General features: G+C 33.4%; 1 long non-coding RNA gene across 1 annotated transcript in view; it reads left to right on the top strand.

The window, feature by feature from the left end:
- The window catches only part of LOC146999205 (uncharacterized), a 30,947-nt gene extending 10,497 nt beyond the window's left edge, over window positions 1-20,450 (top strand). Inside the window, exon 2 of the long non-coding RNA XR_015039524.1 lies at window positions 18,615-20,450. This is a non-coding gene — a long non-coding RNA (uncharacterized LOC146999205). The remainder of the gene's footprint in view (window positions 1-18,614) is intronic.
- Window positions 20,451-20,778: the final 328 nt, after the last annotated feature.

The following is a 20,778-nucleotide window of genomic DNA, read 5'->3' as shown; positions in this document are numbered from 1 at the left end:
ACCACTAATCCGAAACTTTTTCTTAAGATACACATTTTGGTTCATTTCGACCCGCAGCTGAAATAGCTGCCGACACCTGCGCTAGACGAAGAACTGGGAAAAAAAAAAAAAAAAAAAAAAAAAGGCAGTTATAGAAATGAATCATTTGACGTAGCTGCCGTTACCATGGTTACAGAAAAACGGAGCGAGGTGAAATGACCCTGAAGTGCCTCTTCGAAGTAAGATTAAGCAAGACTTTTTATACTCTCCTGCGCGCACTTTATATTTTCACAACTTTCTGATCTGTATGAATATATGTGACGAGAGTCAAAGGGGGGAACAATAAGGTTAAGCTTAATTTTTAGACCCTGAAGTGCCTCTTCGAAGTAAGTTTAAGCAAGACTTTTTATACTCTCCTGCGCGTACTTTATATTTTCACAACTTTCTGATCTGTATGAATATATGTGACGAGAGTCAAAGGGGGGGACAATAAGGTTAAGCTTAATTTTTAGTAAAATATAAAATAACTGTCACAAATTAAATTCGTAAATTTCGAGAAACATTATAATGTCATAGTTGTATGTCGGTAGACACTGATTAGAAAAACTACTTAATATATGTGACGATAGTCAAAAGGAGAAGAAAATAACGTTTAAGTTAAGCATAATTTTAATAAAATCTGAAATAACTCTCACAAACTAAATTCGTAAATTTCGGGAAAAATTATGATGTCGTAGTTATATGTCGGTAGATACTGATTAGAAAAACTGCTTAAGGTCATACACGTTTTAGCAACGAAATCACTTTACATATTGTAAATAATTTTTATTATTTTGAACTTAAATATTTAAAGTTTATTTTTATTTTAACAATTAAATATGCAATCTGTTATAAAAATTGTTTTTGTTGCAGAAATATATGAACAAGTAAAAAAAAAAAAAAAAAATGTTATCATTTAATTGCTTTTAACATATTAGATCTCCATATCATCTAATTGCTTTTAACATATTATATATCAAATTAAAGTATGTGCTGTATGTAGTAACTGCAACGTTGTTTCCCTCGATATAATTGCCTCGTATAAATTCCCCATTAAATTCTAGAATTTGCTACAAAGTATCAACTTCAAATCTTAATTCTGAAAGCAAACTTCGCTGGATGTCGTTAAATCGAATGACTTAAGTCAAAATGTTTAATTAGTTCCATTTGAAACAGACATCTTCCCTCAAAACTCTTCGCTAAGATGAGATGGAAATAACGGAGCTTTAGTTCGGCGCTTCAGCCAGATCTAATTTTACGTTGCCAGATACGAAAACTACTCGCGCAGACGATTTCCATCGAAATAAATACAAGGAAGGGGGAGTTTCTCGCCTTTCGAATTAATTAACCACTTCCATCTGGGAGCCGGATCTTTCGAGCAAAATTAAATTTTAATTAGTGTTGATGTCGGTAATAGAACCGAACCATTCCGAAGAGTACATCGTTTGCATACGATTTGCATTTCAAATTATCCGCCATTTTCTAAGATGGCTGCCGGATGTGCATGTTCTTTCGAATCTGCTTCCCGTCAGAACAATGGAGGGTAAAAAAAGTGAGTCTTCTATGATGGGTATGCGGTCTTTTTTGACTTTATTTTGCATCCCTTCGTCTTAATTAGATCTCAAAAAGAACTGAATTCTTTTTTTTTTTTCTACTGACTTTTTTTTTTTTTGTGTGACTTCGCTTTAATGCATCGTCCGAAACCGTTAATTTACTTTATTTAATTGTGTGCGAAAGTCAATATGTTTCCTGTGCTATCGAAAAAATACCAGAAACATAAAAAACGCTTTAATTAAGTTGAATGCCGCTCCGCGAGATACAATAAATTGGTTTCAACGGCGTTAACTTTGAAATGCGTTTTTATAAATGAGCTGGGGAGCCCTCTAGCGGTACCCAAGGGAAATTAGTGTCACAGCCTTTATTTGTAAACTTCAAACTTCGTTAACGTTTTTCTTATCTGACAGTTGGGCATCAGCACAAAAACTAGAGGTACGTTTTTTTTCAGCCTTTTATTTATTAAATGCTTTACATCACATCCGATAACAGAGCATGAAGTACAGTGACTGTCTCCTAATGACCCTCACTGAAAGTGACCAGTATTTCCGAGAACCTACATATATGTCGTTATTGAACATTATCACTAAGATGACCGCTTTCACATAAGGTAAAAAATATCAGGAAACTGCCTTGCTGATTTTAGAAAGGTTTTTTTTTTGGTATACAGATTTTCACATTAGAAATACAGTTTTAACATCTTGGTTATCTTGCTTGCGAACTCTCCCTTAGCCGGCAACCCAAAAATATAGTTCTTTTTCACTTCCTTGTACGAAATAAGGAAATTATTGGAATCGTGAAAAATTTCGGATTTCAGATTTCAATGGAAATATCCATTTTGACCGTTTCCGAATTTATTTTGGATATTTTTTTCCGTGACATCTTTGCGTACGGACAGACTAAAGGAGTCTTTATTCTAAAACGGAATATAGAAAGTATTTAAAATGGATTTTTGTTTCGTGACGTCTGTACGTACATATCTTGCATAACTAAAAAAAGATTAGTTACAGAACGTTGAAATTTTGTGTATATAATATGTGTACTAATATAACATTTAGTTATGCGCCTATCTTTTTTATTGCAATCGGAGTTACCAAAAGAGTATATATATAAAGTTAATATACACATTCTTTAAAGTTTTATTTATTTTATTTTTTATTTATATTTTTAACCATTAATTCTGGACAAATAACGAAATCTAACTTTTAATGCCTTGTATTTGGGGAAGTTTTATATTTGTTATGAAAAAATAAAACTATAAGAAGTTTGACTTCCATTCGACAAAAAATGGCTGAGGTATTTAATTTCAAAATTTGCAGTTTTGGATGTCATTTTCAACTTGCCTCGAAGGATCGCTTAATTAAGTTAGAATAATTCGAGAGAATAAGTTTAAATGAAGTTCAGCAAAAGTATGTATAATTTAATACGCTGTACAAAGGAGTCATGTCGTGTCCACATCAGATTTTTTTCCCCGATAACATTATATCTGTTAGCTAGCCGAAATTTGTTAAAAAGATAAGCGCATAAAATGTTGCATTTCGTTTTTCACTGGAACCTCTCTAAGACGACCACCCGTAACTCCACATGATGTTTTTCTTTTATAGAAGTGGCCGGTTAAGAGAGATCACCTGCAATAACGTGGCTTATTTATGTTCTGGAAAATACTGGTCGCTTACAGAGGTAATTGTCTAATGCAGGCGATCTTCATGAGCTACCTAAAATCGAGATTGTTTTGATGTTCTGTTTTTGCTTAGAAAAAGGATGTTTACGACAAGTATTTCTTTATATCCCGAGAGATGTTGGTCATGTTGAGAGATGGTCCTGACAAGGAGCTTCTCTGTGTTTATTAGGATACTGAAGAGCAATTTGTAAAACAAGTTATATTACTAATATATTTTGGCTAGTATAAGTAAAGATCATCAAAAACGTTTTCGAATTATTTTCAAACAGCCACAATTCAACAGCGAAACCTTCCTGAGACGACCACTCAGGGCTCTTGTCGTCTTCTTTCGTCTGTGGAGGCTGTTATCTGAGTATTCTGTATCAATGTGTATGTATGTCTTCGGAAGTAGTTTCCACTTTCAGTACCATTTAATTTTTAGTCCAAAGACGTTTTGTCCCTGAGGGAGTATGGTTTTCATTTTGCGATTTTGCGTCGAATCATTCTGAATGTCCGTTTCACTTTTCAAACTGTGGCCACCAAATATTTTCGCCCTGTATTATATTCGAAGAAATTTAATAAAGAAGAATCTGCATAAATGTATGTCTATTTCTCGCACTGTGATAAAACAACGGTACCTAGAGGTTTGCGTTGACTCACTATAAACGGCGTTTCACTTTTCAAATTGTTGCCACCAAATATTAGAGCCCTGCATTAGATTTAAAGAAATTAAAAAATGAAGAATATCATGAATATATGCATGTTTCTTGCACTGCTAAAAAACAACGGTATATAGAGCCATCGAATTTTGAATGACGTAATCCTCCTGCGAATATGGACATCTCGAAGACCAAATTTGAAATTTCGAATTTACTTTATTATCGATTTCATATTTTGTAAAACTAACGAATTTTTGATTAACAAACTCAAGGATTTCAAAGCGAGCAATGGCAACCTAATGCAGAAAAAACATTTTTATCTCCAGCGCGTAAGACTGTGTATCGGAAATTCTATAGATATGCTCAATTTAAAATTATTTTGCGATATTGCTGTTGAACTGAATTTTATGGTTCAAGTGCGAAGAACATGATATTTAATAAATTAATGTAACACACAAAATGTTAAAATAACGCCCATTTGGACGTAATTTAAAATCTGACACCTTTCAGATTTTCTTTTATGTTTTTTAAATTTAAATTTGCGTACCAAATACGACAAAAAATGGGAAATATAAGGCTTCAGATGAAAATGACGATGGTGTTCAAGAAAAGCGTCAGCGTTAGATTACTTATTCAAAACACCTTCAGAAAGTTCCCGGAATTATCACCTCCAGACTGAAACAATAACAACAGTCAGAAAATGCAGCCTCCCACGCTTTAATGTTACAAACGTTTTTAGCAAAATCGTTCCAGATTTAAGGGTTGTTATGAAATTATACACTAATGTACGCTATCAGATAATTTATGATCTTAGCGTATTAGCTAATGTATCCATTGCATGACACAAGGGATCTTTACCTTCCTCATTGAATAAATAGTCATTTTCCAGAAAGGAGTCATTCGATATGACATAAAAATCTTTATCTTCCAAATTATAAATAAAGTTGCTTAACAAACTGAGAGATATAAAATTAATGCACATATTTCTTAACAACATTATTTTATTGATACAACAGTACTTTAAGAGATGTGTAGCACAATGTGTCTAAATCTGTAATTTATATAGTATGTCACTTTCTTGACAGAAACATCAGAACCAGTCCATGAATTCTGTTGTGGCGAGAAGGGCAAGAATAACGTCTGGCGCTTTGTAGAGAAGAGTATAACTTTGCCCTGATCCAGCCCAGTTTTGAAGAAGAATTCCCTAAATGACGGATGCGATGGTTTCTCAGCCCCCCTTACCACACACTAGGGAGAACCTTTGGCTCACCGTGTATTTTAAGTGTCTCCATGCCGCAAAGTTACTAAATACCTACAACCCAACCTTCTTCGAGATTCGAACTCGGGTCCTTGGACTGTCGTACTGGGTTCGAATCTCGGAGAAAGCATGGATGTTTGCAAGTGTCTTTGTCGCAAAGGGGTACTAAAAATGCACAGCGAGATGTTGGTAGTAGGGGAGGAAGGGCACATCGTGGCAACGATTGGCTATGATGACAACACACGTCACGGTCATTAAGGGAGGGTGGCTACAATCGTGAAGTGGCTATTTTAAAGCATCGGAGTACAGTTATTTACAACCTTTTGGAGACAATAGATTGCTTCTAAAAATTTTTCTGTTGCAATAGGTGGTGCAAAAGGTGGTTATTGGTATATAACAAAGCTAATTGCCTAAGGGAAAGGATGCGTTCATGGAGGACTTTCAAAGGAAAACTGGCTCTTATATACTTTACGCAGGGAGAAAATCACGAAAACATAACCATGCAGCCTTCCATTCTCTTAGGTTAGAACCTAGGTTTAACCTCTTAAGTTTGTACCAGTATCCAAAAGTCTTAATTACTTGGCCACTGATAGAGTTTGGCTAATATTCTGTCTATTAGTATTTTAATGTCAAAGAAAATAGATTTAAAAGTAAGGAATATATTTAACTAAAATAATTTTTATCGGAAATCACATAAATTACATTTTACAACTGCAGTAAATGTCTTCTAAACACAAATACATCTACAAAGTTTTAAAGACTAAATTCGCACAAAATTGAATGTTGACGGTAACAGCATTGTTACCTTTTAGCCTTCAATATACACTCCTCCTTGAAAGTCTATATAACGCTTGACAAGTTCCTATAGCTGTTTGATTCTTTGGGAGAACTCATCTTTGAGAACACAGTCGAAGTCTGGTTACAGTTTTCTGAATCTCTTCAGTTTTGAGAAAATAATCACCATCGAGTCGACCTTTTCCAGATCTTGTTTGATAATTCTGTGAGTAGCGTCTTTACTAATGCTCAACTCATCAGTCATCATTCGAAGAGAAAATGTTGATTTTTAGTTATTAGTTGTCGAACTCTTTTATGTACTTTTCCGTTAGAGATGAGTACTGCTGAGTTAAACTAAACATCTTCCTGTCCATCACGAAATCGTTTGTACCAACGAAAAGTATTGGATCGTATTACTGCTTGATTCTTGCATTCTTTACAGAACAGTTCAAATTGCTCCATTGCTGTTTTTCCCGCTTTACAGCAGCATTTTATTGCTACTCTTTGTTTATAAAGTATTTCTCAGGGCTTCTTAGCATACCTTCGTAGTGTAATGGTCGACCCGTATTCGAGAGGTTCGAGTCCTGGAGAGAGCATAGTACATTTCTCATGTCACCTGCTTCGAAATAACCTAACGTCTCTACATGCTCAGCTTTTGAATTCATGAAAATAGATGTTCATTGGATCAAAGCAAACGATTAACTGCATAGAAAATTCTTTCTACAAGCAGACGATATTTAAAGAACGCAAGTTGAGATGTCTTAAGAATAAATGCTGTTAATTATCATTTTGCATTTTTCTGTTTTCGGAATAAATAAAATAAGTAATAATTTTAAATATGTGTAGATGCACTGTGTATAAAAATGCTATTTTTAATCTGTTTGTATTTGTTAATAGTATAGAATTTTTAGTTCTAGAAATTCCATAGAAATAATTATTTTTACTAAATCCACAGCAATGTTCTTAACCTATACACTTTTGAAACATTTTATGACTTAGCAACAATATTGCTGCCTTTAAATGTTGTAAATAGGTTTCGCAGTAACAATATTGAAATAAAAACATGCCTTCAGTTCGAAGTGATGCGCTGTATTAAAAATGGCGTCTAGCAAACAGCGAATAAAAATTCTGGCGATAAAAAATAGCTTACAATGTAAAAACATAAAAGCTTATCTAAATGAGTTGCCTATAAAGCCACTTCTGTTCTGCAAGGGAACATGCATATCTTTTACACAGTTTTAAAATATTTCCTGTTTTCTTTGCCGGGGCGCAAATTGCGCACTACTTTTTGAAGATGAAACTGGCAACACGAAGAAAAAAAAAGAAATGGAATGGGAGAACATGCCTCGGCGGGAGAGTGAATAGAACAAAATGAAAAGTGGAGAAGGGGAGCTAAAATCCATTAAATTTTTATGACACTTTGGGGGTCTTATCACCAATAAAGGGAAAAATACTAATAACCCGAAACTGTTTCCAGTCGTCAAGTTTCTTTTCTTTTTATTTTTGTTTCGTTTGTTGTTCTTAAAAATATTCTTTTGGAATTTCATTTGCTGCGAGTAAGAGGGGCAGAGTTCCTAAGTGCTAAGGGTAGTTTCTGCTCTGTTTAGCTTTCGTACTCTGATTTTTTATTTGATTTTTATCTCTTACCAACCTATGTACATACATTAGCTCACAACTTTTTTGCATGACATGTAAACGCATGGACAGAATAAAGGACTCTTTTTAAATTCCTACTATTAGCTTACACTCTCCCTATATCTTGTTCAAATTTTCAATCGTTAATAAAATACTTTTTATTCATCCACTCAAGCTCAAATACATTTTTTTTTAAACTTGTAGTGGATGACACTTGTTGTTAATAGTTTTTTTCACATATTGGTGTTACATATTTTTCACATATTTCACGTATGTTTTTTCACAAGAGGAACGTGAAATCGAAGTTCATCAACGAGACAGTGTTAATTACACATGTTTTTTTCACATATTTCACGTATGTATTTTCACAAGAGGAACGTGAAATCGAAGTTCATCAACGAGATCATTTTTACATGTATGTCAATGATGTATCAATTATGCGAGCACCATGGCATCAAGCAGATAAGACAATTTTCACACCAGGAAGCGCAGGCGTTCAGGGTTAAGGAATGGCGTCGGCAAACATTGTGAGAGCTTCGATTCTTGAACCGAATAGATGGACACCAACTGCGTTCAGTGAAAATAGGATTGAAAGCGATGATATATATCAGCAAATTCTAATAGAAAATGAGCGTAGAGGTGGTCTTGCTGTAGAAGAACACATTATATGGAATATTAAATTGTAGAACTGGACTGCTCCAAACTCACTGGAAAAGTTCCTTGCTATAATGAAGCATTACAAGAGATGGATAGAATGAGAAATCATAGACCACCATCAGCTTTATAAATTAAAAAAAAAAAAAAAAAAAAAAAAAAAAAAATGTTAGTAATGTTGATAAAATAAAATGTATCTTTGTTGATTTAAGTAGGAATCGACTTAAAAAAAAATCTTTTTTTTGTATTACTTGTTTCCAAAACGGTTTGTAAAATGGATTTAAAATGGTTTCAAAATGTATTCTTTCGTGAGGTCCGTACGTATGTTAAGTATGTATATATCTCGCACAACTCAAAAACCATTAGTCGTAGAACAATAAAATTTTGCGTATCTGACTGATATAGCATCCAGTTGCGCAACTTTCTTTGTTATTATAATTAGCAGAATCAAAAGTATATATATATAAATGCCTATTACCTTTTGACCGGCTTAAGAGTCCTTACCCAGGCTTTAGTTTTCCAATCATTGGTCGTAGTCATATATTTCTGATTACAGAAGCGTTTTGTAAAAGACAAAAATATTTATGTTTTGGCAATGTCAAATTAAAAAAAAAAAAAAAAAAGTCTGGAAGAATAAATGAAGTTTAACTTTAGCGCGGTCTTCCGGTTCCTGTACTTATACTTGAGAAAGTTTTATACTCGTTTTGAAAAAAATATAATTATGAGAAGTTTGAGCCCCGTGCGACAAAAATAAACCGGGATGTTTAATTTCAAAATTTTCAATTTTTGATGTCATTTTCAACTTGCCTTGAGGGGTCGATTAATGAAGTTAAAATAATTCGAGGAAATACGTTTAAATGAAGTGCAGCAAAAAATGTGCATTATTTAATAGTTCTAATGTGGACGACAGTTACTAAATATTACCTAAATGACTTTATTTTTTTTACGTATAGTACTAATTATCTTTTTTTTTTTTTTTTTTTTTTTTGAAAACCTACTTTTTTCGATAAAAGTTATTTGTAATTTTTTTGGTATATATATAGTAAGTAGAAAGTAGTACACGAACAAGAGAGACCTATGTGGTCAAGAATTTTGCGCATTGAGCTGCACTCTGGAACTGCAGTATCAAACGTACTTTTAAGCAATAGCTTTTTAGAACTTTCCTGTTCTTTGTAAAGATATATATATATATATATATATATTCTTCGTGATGATTTAACTCCAGTCCCCGTTAAAACATTATTAACATTTTGCTTTCAAATTACTTCAAAACATCTTTCAAAATATAACTTACCAGTATGGATGCACACTTTTAAAATAATTCTACTTTAATTAAACTTAGGAGATAATATAATCAATTAATCAATACTGTTTAGGAAATAAATTATATATATATAAGGAAAGAAAAAGAAAAGAATATTTTTTTAAAACGTTCTAAGAATGAACTCACATAAGTATACGGAAACTTTGAACAAACAATTTATATTTAATGAAAACATGAAAATAACGGAACAATTAATATTTTATTGGATACGCTTTAGCTAAAATTACATTTTTCATGCACTTTTGCATTTATTCGACAAATCTTTTGACGTAAGAATTGATATTATTTCTGATGATTTGATTGATTATATATTACATATGTATACATGTAATATATAATAATTATATAATACATATTATCATTATTTTATTTTAATATTATTGAGTTGTATTATTTCCTACGAATACTAAAATTCCTATTCTAGAAGCAGCAAAACATTCTAAACAATTATGCTTCCACTTCCGTGGTTAACAGTAGGCAATAGGTATTCGGGATTCAGTTTTTTATATGGCTTTCACCTCTCAGTAATGCCTTCATCCGACTGAAATACATTAAATTTCTACTGTTCTGCGAATATAACATTTTCCAATAGGATGACTCTTTGCTTCCGGTGCGTTTTTGAAATTCCAGGCGTATTTCCCTCGTTTTTTTCTCGACAAATAATCTCCTTCTTGCTGATCGTCTAGTGACCTTTCTGAAAGTTTCAGGGTAAAATTTTGTTGCATACCGTTCTTCTAAATCCCTTGCAAGTTTCACAGCATTAATTTTTTACTTATTTGATTTTTCATCAAATAAGAGAAAAATAAGATCACGAAAGAACAGGATTAATCTCTGATTCTTTGGTGTTAGTTTGGAATGCGGTGTATACTTCAGGGCATTTTCAACTGTTCCAGGAATTTTCGTTGTTTTAAGACACGTAAGACTCGTTGAATGCGTTACATAGGGGAAGGGTGTTTTTTTTCTTTTTTTTTTCCTTTTCCATATTTTTCGGACTTGAATTCTGTGGAACATGTATGGAATTGGTTGGAGAAAATAAGGAAGCATGATACTTCTTCCAAAACCTCTACCAAAAGCAATTCTTAAGGAGGAATAGAATATTCTTACATAAAAAGAATAGTTAAATCCATGCCAAAGTACAAGAAAGATGTAATTTTAGGCATTGAATATGCAATGAGGCTTTGAATGTTTCGTTATTAGTTCAAAGCGAAAAATAGCAACACTGTACGAAAAAAAAAAAAAAAAAAAAAAAAACATTTGTTTCGGAAATTCTAAAGATATGCTCATTTTAAAATTATTTTGCGATATTGCTGTTGAATTGACTTTTATGGTTTAAGTGCAAAGAACATTTAATAAATAGAGGTAACACACAAAAGGTTTAAAAAAGTCCCTTTAGGCGTTAATCATAAATTATTTATTTAAAGTGTTTGAACAGAACCGTGCTTACATATTTCTGAGGCAAAGAGGTAAATGCGCAGCTTTATTTCCTGTATCGGGGAGGATGAGGAGAAAAAGAAATATGCGTGTGTGAATATATATATATATATATATATAACATAATTTTCTCATTGATATAAAGCTTATTTAAAGCTAATTTTAATTTAATTTAATTTAATTAATTAATTTAATTTTAATCTAAATTTTAATGTTTGAAAATTTTTTAATTCACAAATTGAAAGAAATGGATAATGATTTTATTGTAAGAAATTTTTTGAATTAAAATGAATTTATTAAAACTGAAGTTCTACAATAGTTAAATCAAAACTTTAACTAAATAATGGCCAAAGGTAAGGAAAATTAGAAAAAGATAAATATCTTCACTCAATGCGACTATAATTGAGACTTTTGAAAAGAGTTGGCCCTTCATTGGTAAAAGGAAAGAATCGAGTACTGATTAAAAATATACATATTTACAAATTAATTAATTAAAATTTACAAGACTTAATCCATTAATTTTTCAAAATCCTCCATTACCCTCCAATTAAGGTTTAAGATAAATGTTATCATGCCATAAAGAGTCACAAAATTATATTAAATAGAAAAGTTAATGCCGACTCTTTTAATATAGAAATTTATAAATTGTGTTGGGACCTGGTTATTTACTTGAACATTAATTAACTTTATTATTTCTTTCTTTAAACCTTTTATGTGAGTACATATATTTTTATTCTAATTATATGGCTATAAAAAGTGTTACCTATTACTTTTTTAAAAGTATTAGAATTCCAATTAATTACTTTGATAGTTTCAAACTGGAAATCCTTCATTTTATCATATAATTTAATTTTTAAGTGTAAACTATTTGGGTAAATTTTAAATTGTTCAATAGCAGAATCATTATTGAAAGTTATAATATCATCAATGTATCTAAACGTATTTGCAAATAATTTTAATTCATTTTTATTCAAATCTAGTTAGAATTTATATTCATTAGCAAAATGAAATAGGTTACATATTTGTGTAGAACTGTCTAAATATTAAGTAACCTATTAAACATGCATTATATACATATGCACATATTTTAAACGTGCATTATTGCACACATACCTACGTATCTATTTATAAAAATAGTATATATGTAAAAAAACATGTAAATTAAAATACTAACTTTGATTTCATACACAATACAGTAGACACTGTATCCACAAAAGTCCTTATAAAGCCTTAATTTTCGCAACCATTGGTCATAAACATATAATTCTAACTATAAAATTGTTTTAAATGACGCAAAACTTCATGTTTTCGTATTTTTAAATTAAAAAACTATTTTGAATTAAATACGAAATATAACATTTTACATATTCCTTCTGTCTGTATACTTACAGTGAGGGAAATTTTGTGTTCTTTATAAGAAATAAAATGCAAAAAGTTTGACTCTTATACGACAAAAAATGAGAGAGATGACAGAAAAATGGGAAACTAGCATAAGTACGAGATACAGTGAAACGAGTTGTGCGCATGCAAATTTTGAATTCCCGAAGTTGTTCGTCACGTGCTGCACTGAAAAAAAGAGATAAAGGATTTGACGCATATTGACATTTGTTGTTCAAAAACAAAATTTAACCAGAGAATCAATTGACAAACTTGCAATTTTCTGTATACCTTCCCGGCATTACTTAGATTATTTTAAGCGTGGCCGTATTATTGTCAAGCTTGAAGAAGGACGAAAAATAAAAGATATTGCTAGGGAGTTCGACGTCAGCCACATTGTTTCAAGGCTTTAGAAATCATTTAAAACAAATGGAATGTATAGCACACGGTGGAGGTCGTGTTCGAATGGGACGCCTGCAGAAGATACGCGCATAGTACTATAGGCAGAAAGAACGCAGCACAACTATTGAGGTAGCAAATCAGCTACTTGCAGCTACTGGCAAGCGAATATCCCGAAAAATTGTAGCCAGATGTTCGTATCAAGGAGAACTATACGCCCGCCGTCCTGTTGTGTGCATTACATTGTCCAGACAGCAAAGTACAGCTCGTTTGCAATGGTATTGTGAGCATCGCAATTAGACTCAGTAGAACTGGGCTTGTGTACTATTCTTAGATGACTGTAGGTTCAGTTTGTTACGGATTACAGATGTCAACTGATCTGGCGTGAGAGTAGTACTGCTTATCGTCCAGAAAATATCCAGGAAAGGACAGGTATCCGAGATGAAGTATCATGGTATGGGCCGGCACTATGATCAACCGCCGCACGCCTCTACATGTGGTTGCAGCTGGAACTATTACTGGCAAACGATACATTAATGATCTTCTGCTGTCTTATGTTCGCATGTTCCCTGATACTGTCAATGATAATGCGTTGACATTTCCATGTGATGATGCTTTCAGATGACAGATAGTAATGTCATATTCCTGTAGTCTTTGTATCCATCCGGCTATTTGGGCTTCCGGATTCTTGAAATTTAAGAGTCAGATCAACGATATATGATCTATTCGGAGCAGGAATTTTCTGCCGTAGACGTAATGGATGGAAAATTATCTCTGATTGACGGTTCTCCAACTGCGAGCAAAAAAAAAAAAAAAAAAAAAAAAAAAATTAATAAACGTATCCAAGCAAACTCCGGCTGTTGTTGTTTGTTGGGAGATGAAAAATGGTCCTGAAATCTTGTCATGCAGTATCTCACACCGAACATTCACTTTCGCGTTGTCCCATTTCAACTCGTGATAGTAGGATTTTCGGATTTCCTACTCAGGGCTAGATTAATCATTAGGCAATATAAGCACGTGCTTAAGGCATCAAGGAAAGAGGCATTCCAAAAACGTTCATAGGTATTCAGAAAAGAGGACACCAAAACATTTCCCATTGATGATTTTACCACGGAATGTATTGTGCATCTAAATCAAAGCTGAGAGAGAGAGGGAATGCAGGAGGAGAAAAAAAAACCACTATTGTAAAAATATGTGGGGGCACCAAATTTTTTAAGTGATTAGGACCTCTAAAATTCTTAATCCGGCCGTGCTCCTAATCCTCGCATTATATGCATACTAAACCAAAACAAAAACTTTGAGGTCGTTTATTAATACCACAAAAATTTACAGCACCACCTTTCCCAAAGAACTCATAATAATAAAGTAAAACTGCTCAAGATTTTTATCTACGCCCTGTATTTCAAAAATTTGCTAGATTAAAGTGCAGCAAACGCTCTCTAAATTGGCCACCTAAAGTCCAAAATGTTTTTTAGTCTTCTGTGAACGTCGTTGTCTTAAGAGATGCGATGTTCAAAATTTATTATATTTATTTATGTTCTCGGAGGCAGCCAGCCACTCATCGGTAAGAGCGCTGAATATAAATAGTGTGACTCAGCTCCAGATTTAGCGGTCCAGCGGTAAGAACGCTGATCATTAGTAGTTTGACTCAGCTTCAAATTCTGGTAAATGTCGTGGCTGTATAGAATGTTCCCCCCCCCGCATGTGTAATGTGAATACGACCCACTTACCATTGCAGAGATCTTGACTAAGATATCTCTTCACTTAAATAGAGAATTTTCAAGGGCATTGTTATGATCTAAATAGTAATAATTATATTTCCTGAAACAGTAGACACTTTCACAGGTGCCCATCTACGGAAAGCGTCTTTATTGCATTGTTCATTTAATTTACGAAATGTGGCTTTTGGGAAGAAGATGGCTGGCTGAATGAATAACTACAGTTTCATCATTCTTTTAACTTTGAGGAAATTGTTACGCATTCACGGGATATTAACTCTTTTGCTTTTTATTTATTTTTTTCTCTTGTATTTCCTGAAGGATTTTTTCTCTCAAAAGTTCATTCACAGCATTCGAAAACAAAGTAACTGGAACATTATTATTAGACAGAAGCAGTCATTAATGACGGAACATTAAACTGCGTTTACAACAATGCTGCTTGAGCTATAAGCAGCTGTTCATAAGAGCAGAAAAGAAACAAAAGTTCTCAGAGGAATAAAAGAAAGCGAAGCCTCAGTATAATTAGTGGTTGTTCCAAAAGTATAGATATATATATTATTTACTGAAGAAGAAAGTTCATGATGTACGCAAAGAATCGATTACTTGTTCCTAGTTTAATTTGCCAATATCGATACAGTCGACCAGAAAATAAAATTGTATATCGTACCTTGCACGCAAATTTTCCTCTTTTTTAAACTAGTTTTATTGTTCGAAAATTAAGAGGGGAAAATTTTACGAGTCATTTAATTCCTGAAGGACGCGCTTGCAGTAAGAACATAGCAACTGAAAAGTAGTCATGGATAAACTACAGGTAACTATCACAATGATATTTCTTTAAAAGAGACGTAGATTCCAATAAGAATACATAGTAGTATTACAATATCTGACAGATAATGAACCGATATTTGATGGAAACTGAGCCAGAGGGCAACTTGTTACCTCATACCTCATTTACCTTATAAAGCACCAGGGGCACCTCCCATAAATGAATCTCAACCGCATTTCCCAAGACGGACATCGTAGATATTAGGGAGAACAAAAGATCGAACACTTTAGCAGTAGATAAAGCCGCAATGAATTGGAACGTAAATAATAGAAGTAAGGTGAAATTCCATGTTTGAACAGTTTCTTAAGTTTGAGAACACCTGCCACATACGGCTAGCACAAATACGCAAATAATCTGCACAAAATACGTTTCAAGTAATAAATGCGAGGGAAAATAAAATGGATGAAATACTAATGCAAAAGTGCCAATGCAAATTGAATACACTAAATCAAAATAAAAATGATCGAGCAGTACAATTTACCAATAAACTAGCCCTCAGAGGAAAAAACTACTTACAGTAGAGGAAAAGGTAAATCACTAAAATATTTTTAAGATTTTTAGAACCTAGTGCTAAAAAACTGGTGGGGGAGATGCTTTGAAATGCACTAATACTTTAAAAGTCTGTAGAGACATTAGGCATTTTTTGGAAGCAGGAAAGACGAAAAGTTAGCAACCGGTTTTGCCGGGAATCGAACCACGGACCTCTGTAATACCGGCCCACTACACCACGAAAGCACGCTAGGAAAGCGGGAGAAATACCTTATAACTCCTGTGAAAATAAGACAATTGCTGCCAGTCTACTGAATATTATACTTTTCGTTTATTTTCCATATTACTATAATGCTTAACATTGAAACAAAGTAAAATGCATTCTTTTTTAGAAATACATTTTAAAAGTTCATGAAGGGAATAAGATTGTTGATAAGATGCATTCTCAGCTGTTATTGTTCTGTTGCTGTTATTCTCTGCTGGACAGCTGTTATTGTTCATAAAGAGGCACAGAGGCAATTATGACCACCTTTCTAAGACGACTACCTCTGAAAGCGACCAGTATTTCTGAGAACATAAACTCCACTATTGAACATTACTTCTCTAAGACAAGCAGCTTTATAGAAAAACATGAAAACATTTCCAACTCAGGGTGGTCTTCTTAGAGAGGTTTCATTGTATTATTATTTTTATACACATAGAGTGGACACCGCTTAATTTGATAGCGGTTAATGCTATCATTCGGATATTGTTATCGAAATGCCGATGTCCCGTCTACTTCTATTCGAAAACATGGAAAAGACACCCCTTACGATGATCAGCAATGCGTTAATAGAATCAAAATACTTGTATGATAGAATAAATTTTTTAAACTGAAGAAAAGTCCTCAAATAGTTTCAAAATAGATGCAGACGGAGTAATGTCGCCAAGTAAGGAATTAAATTGTAAGAGAGCTAGATTTTGATTTCAGATAACCATTTAAAATTAGACAAAAGAAAGAAAAATCTTAAGCGTCACGTAGAATTTTTGCCTTCCCTGGGGGAAAAAATGTCTACAAATATATACGCCAAACTAAGGTTGCTTTTTTTTTTTTTTTTTTTTACCGAATTTCAAACTTCTCACTGGCCTGCTCTTTTTCAATGAGGGATGTTCTCCGAGTATTAGGATTAGAGGATTAGAGGTAGAGCATTGGGAAATAATTACCAGAAGTGTTATGAATAGATAGTCCATAAACGAACTTCTGAATAAAAGACATTATAAATAATCTTATAAACAAGTATCTTGTGCGCAAGTGTCCCTACTTGTCGATTTGTGCTGAAGTGTCACATGCGAGAGTGCAACTAAACCGATTTTTTCAGATCGCAAATGAATTGTAGATGAACTAGCAAATGCCTAGACTCAGCACTGCCTCAACAGCATCAAGGGCGCTTGAAGTAAGTGTGCTGCAGCCTCTACGACAGCCATTCACAGAAATAAAATGGAAATGAATTAACGTGGGACCCTCGGACGTGTGCCCTGTGCACCTGTGCATTAAGACAGCCTTGCTTAGATTTTCATTCTCAATTAATGTATCAATGGATTCTTCGTTTAAAAGCTAATTTCATTTTGTGTTATGTTTGACATCTCAAGCCAACCATAATCGTAAAATTTCGTGCAGGAACTATTTTCAGTATTATTCCTGTGCCCCCACTTTTTCAGATGCTTAACTTTAGCAATGTCTGCTTGGTCCCCCTTTTTTCGCATTCTATCTTTGCCCCCGGGTTTGCTTTCGGCGAAATCAAGGGCTTTCGCAGCCATTACCTTTCCAGGCCTTTTCTCTCTTGCGTGAGGGAGGAGTGCTATAACACCATCTGCCGCGCGTGCACATGCTGCTGTTTCTCAAAGGGCGTAAGGACACGGAGACTTCATCCCCTGTGTAACAAAAGTCACGAAACGGCGAGAGCTATAAAAAGATTTTTATGGAGGAAAACCCTAAAGCTAGTGGAACGTGAAACTGAATAATTGATCTTTGTATATATTAGTAAGATGGCTGTATTTCTTTTTTCCCTTCACTTCGAGTGGAGTGTTGGTATTTAGGTTTTTTTATATGCGAGTATGCAGAACGCTTATGGCTAAGAACTGACGGAGCAGAGACGACATATTTGTCCCAATATAGGGAAAAACTGAGTGTAAAAGGATTCATGAAACACTGAAAATAAGCTACAATTAATGTTTCAGTTAAATATATTGTTTGTTAAATCGTTCAGCTGATAGATATAATCTAACAATTTCTTAGTGGAAATTCTGCTGAACAGTAATTGTTCGATCCGAGTTCGAATTCCGATTACATGTACATTTTCGTGGCTATCCCGTTCCTAATGTGAACACGGACCAGTTTTCTTTAAACCAGTGATCTCAAACTGGCTGCCCGTCGGGCGCATGCGACCCCCGAAGACATTTCAATTATGCTTTTGTTGTAAATAGAGTGTTGCAAAGATTTCAAGGTTTTAATTTATTTAAAGTTTGAGTTCACATTATTTTCATATAGTAATGACATGAATAACGCACAAAAAATCTATAAATGGAGCTAATTAATTCATAATGCTATATAAATCTTACTCAAATATTTGAAATTACAGATTTTATTAACTCTTATTCAAGTTTGTGAAAAATAAACTCAGTTACGGAGTTTTGTACTTAGAATTATCGCTTTTGTTTAAATTACCAAAAGCAATTTACTTTCTCTACTTTTGTACATATAATATCCACATATGATTATAAAATAAGATTACATTTTATAAAGGATCATACTTTGCTTTATTTTTGTTATAGCTATCAGCTTATTCTTTTTCTTTTTAGTTGGCTATGCAGCTGAAACTGAGAATTACAACATGAAGCTTGATGCATGGCCGGCCAAGATGCAATGCTACAATGATGATGATGTTGAGAGGATTATTTTACAGCCAAAGAATTACCAAAAACGTCTTGAAATCCTAATAAAGTTGTATTTGGACACCCCTCGTCAACGTTTTTTTTCAATTCAGCGAAAGTTGAAAACATTGAGCATGAAACATTGAGCAAGATAAAAGTGATATGTTTAAGTGAAGTGTAGCAAAAAAATATGAATAATTTAGTAGACAGTACAAAGAAGTCATGTGATGTCCACATCATATTTTTTAATGTGGTTAAAATGCAACATATCAATTGCTATCATTCACCTTTCCTTGTGAACCTTAAAAAGCAAACCTTACTTAAAAAGCAAGCCAATGTACAACGTTTGAATAATATTTCTTTCTTTATCTTATCATTAAGCAGAAGGCGAAGTGAACCAGGATAAAGATTAATGTTTTCAATATTGTCTGTTCTTTTACAGCGAACGTTTTCTTGGGGACCATCTCTCACAGACTACCCTCTCTGAAAGTGACCATTGTTTCGAAGTGAAATACATAAAAATTGACATCAAACATAGCCTTTTAGAGAGGACCACCTTTGGTGCTATTACTCTCGAAACTCACTTTTCGTCCGCATCACTTTTCAAACTTTTCCCACCAAATGTTATCGCCATGTATTATTATTTTTTAAATTAAATAATGAAGACTCTTTGTATATGTGTTAATGTCCTCCACTGTGGGAAAACGACGGCATGTAGAGCTACAGAAATTTTAACGCAGGTAGTCCTCCACCAAAACATGGACGCCTGGAAGCCCGAATTCTGAATTTTGAATTTCGTTTTGATTTATTTCATATTTTGTACGAATTTTTGAATAGCAAGTTCAGTGATATGAAAGTGAAAAGTGGTGACTCTGTTCGAGATCAAATTATTTTTATCTCAAACGTGTGAGACTGTTGCCATTCGACCAAATGTAATATATTTATCTTTCATTCCTTGTTCACAAATTCGGTTGTTTGAAAGCAATATTTTGCCATTCAGTAAAGCGTAATATATTTAATTTTCAAATAAATTTTTCTATAGATGAATAACAAATCAATTGATCGAAAGCCATAAACGCAGTCCTTAAAAATAATTTTTCTACTTCTTAGTCCCATTGATTCAAGTAAAAATGAATTTAAATCATGAAGTATCTAATTAGAAATATTAAATACTTTTTTTGAAATGACACTAGTTTTACTCATTAAAATTATTAATGAGCCACGCAAGCGGCTAATAACAGAATAATAACGGGCTAGTAACAGAATAAATTTAGAATGCGGAGGGAAGCTGTTCATACGTGGGCAAACATGTCGACCCCTTTGGTCGACTCAGCCTTATGTAGAAATTTCTGTCTAAAGCGGGCGTTCATTTCAATCTGAGAGATCATTTCTGTTAATTTTAACGCCCTGTAAACTCAGCACGAAGGTGACATTTACAGCAGGGTACTTAACGGATAAAGAGGCTAAAAAATAATTTTTATGGGGTAAGGATTAACAAAATAATGCTCCAGCGAAACGTTACAGATATCTTCAAATGCTTTTTTTCAAACTCTTTATGATGTAATATACCGACTTTGGGGATATTTTATGATAACAGGAGGGATTTTTTATTATTATAAAGCAGTTAAGCTTCTAATGGCTTGTCCCCGGACAAGAATTCTCTTCTTAAACAGATATTGATTGGAATTTTAAGTAGTTTCTAGCACCAGACGTGCTATAAGTCTCAAAACTCACTTTCTGTCCGTATCACTTTCGTGATCGAATATCTTTTCAAATTGGTGCTACCAATTTAACGAACAAATGTACATATTTAACAATTTTTTTTTTTAACAAAGTCATTCATTTAACAAAGTCATTTATTGGAACGTGAGAAGTGGAAACACTGTTCGAAATAAAACGTTTTTATTTCCAGCGCGTCAGACTGTTTCCATTCGGCAAAATACAAATTATTTATCTCTCAGCTTTAATCACCAATTCTGCTACTCGATAGCAATGTGTTTCTACTGTCTCAAACAAACTACTTATTATCTCCAAGTATCAGCACATTGCCATTCGGTAAAGCGTAAAAAATTTAATCTTTTCTGTTACTGAG

This window comes from Stegodyphus dumicola, chromosome 1 (assembly GCF_044657685.1).
Source record: "Stegodyphus dumicola isolate Sdum_Otavi_A_Nest chromosome 1, ASM4465768v1".
In the NCBI taxonomy this organism is placed as follows: Eukaryota; Metazoa; Arthropoda; class Arachnida; order Araneae; family Eresidae; genus Stegodyphus; species Stegodyphus dumicola.
The sequence above is the reverse complement of the archived record's forward strand: the minus strand, read 5'-3'. Positions and strand labels throughout refer to the sequence as shown.